Source organism: Syngnathus typhle, unplaced genomic scaffold, assembly GCF_033458585.1.
Source record: "Syngnathus typhle isolate RoL2023-S1 ecotype Sweden unplaced genomic scaffold, RoL_Styp_1.0 HiC_scaffold_122, whole genome shotgun sequence".
Lineage (NCBI taxonomy): Eukaryota > Metazoa > Chordata > Actinopteri > Syngnathiformes > Syngnathidae > Syngnathus > Syngnathus typhle.
Genome location: NW_026872028.1, coordinates 213,329 through 215,000, shown reverse-complemented (window position 1 = coordinate 215,000; position 1,672 = coordinate 213,329).

Here is a 1,672-nt window from a genome sequence, read left to right as displayed (position 1 = left end):
CCCTCCTGAGTGGACAAAAAAAATCCACTCCTGGTACCTAGAATTTTCTCCAGCGGCGGGCTGGGAGTCTAATCTTTCTCCTGGCCGAGAAAAGAGCACTCTCCCCGGACAACAAAGCACGTCCCCCTCCTGAGTGGACAAAAAAAATCCACTCCTGGTACCTAAGATTTTCTCCAGCGGCGGGCTGGGAGTCTAATCTTTCTCCTGGCCGAGAAAAGAGCACTTTCCCCCGGACAACAAAGCACGTCCCCCTCCTGAGTGGACAAAAAAAATCCACTCCTGGTACCTAGAATTTTCTCCAGCGGCGGGCTGGGAGTCTAATCTTTCTCCTGGCCGAGAAAAGAGCACTTTCCCCCGGACACCAAACCAGCCAACGTCCCCCTCCTGAGTGGACAAAAAAAATCCACTCCTGGTACCTAAAATTTTCTCCAGCGGCGGGCTTGGGACGAAAATCAATCTTCCTCCCGAAATTAAACCACTATTGGCGGACGCCAGCCCCAAGCGCCAGCCCCGACCGCCACCCCCCGACCGCCACAAGGCGACCGCCACAAGGCGACCGCCACAAGGCGACCGCCACCGGCCCCAAGCGCCAGCCCCGACCGCCACCCCCCGACCGCCACAAGGCGACCGCCACAAGGCGACCGCCACAAGGCGACCGCCACAAGGCGACCGCCACAAGGCGACCGCCACTGGCCCCAAGCGCCAGCCCCGACCGCCACCCCCCGACCGCCACAAGGCGACCGCCACAAGGCGACCGCCACAAGGCGACCGCCACAAGGCGACCGCCACAAGGCGACCGCCACAAGGCGACCGCCACCGGCCCCAAGCGCCAGCCCCGACCGCCACCCCCCGACCGCCACAAGGCGACCGCCACAAGGCGACCGCCACAAGGCGACCGCCACAAGGCGACCGCCACAAGGCGACCGCCACCGGCCCCAAGCGCCAGCCCCGACCGCCACCCCCCGACCGCCACAAGGCGACCGCCACAAGGCGACCGCCACAAGGCGACCGCCACAAGGCGACCGCCACAAGGCGACCGCCACTGGCCCCAAGCGCCAGCCCCGACCGCCACCCCCCGACCGCCACAAGGCGACCGCCACAAGGCGACCGCCACAAGGCGACCGCCACAAGGCGACCGCCACAAGGCGACCGCCACAAGGCGACCGCCACTGGCCCCAAGCGCCAGCCCCGACCGCCACCCCCCGACCGCCACAAGGCGACCGCCACAAGGCGACCGCCACCGGCCCCAAGCGCCAGCCCCGACCGCCACCCCCCGACCGCCACAAGGCGACCGCCACAAGGCGTTAGTGGCCGCGCCCGGTACTTTACTGGACCCTATTTGGCCCGCGGACCGGCCGGCGTCGCTTCCTTGAATGCTTAGCCGCCTTTCGAGCTGCCATGCCGGGCTTGAGTTAGTGGTTTGCGCCCGGTACTCTACGTTAAAAGTCAGGCGGAACGGCTCTGAAGCTCCAGACGGTGCTTCCTTGAATGCTTAGCCGCCTTTCGAGCTGCCATGCCGGGCTTGAGTTAGTGGTTTGCGCCCGGTACTCTACGTTAAAAGTCAGGCGGAACGGCTCTGAAGCTCCAGACGGTGCTTCCTTGAATGCTTAGCCGCCTTTCGAGCTGCCATGCCGGGCTTGAGTTAGTGGTTTGCGCCCGGTACTCTACGTTA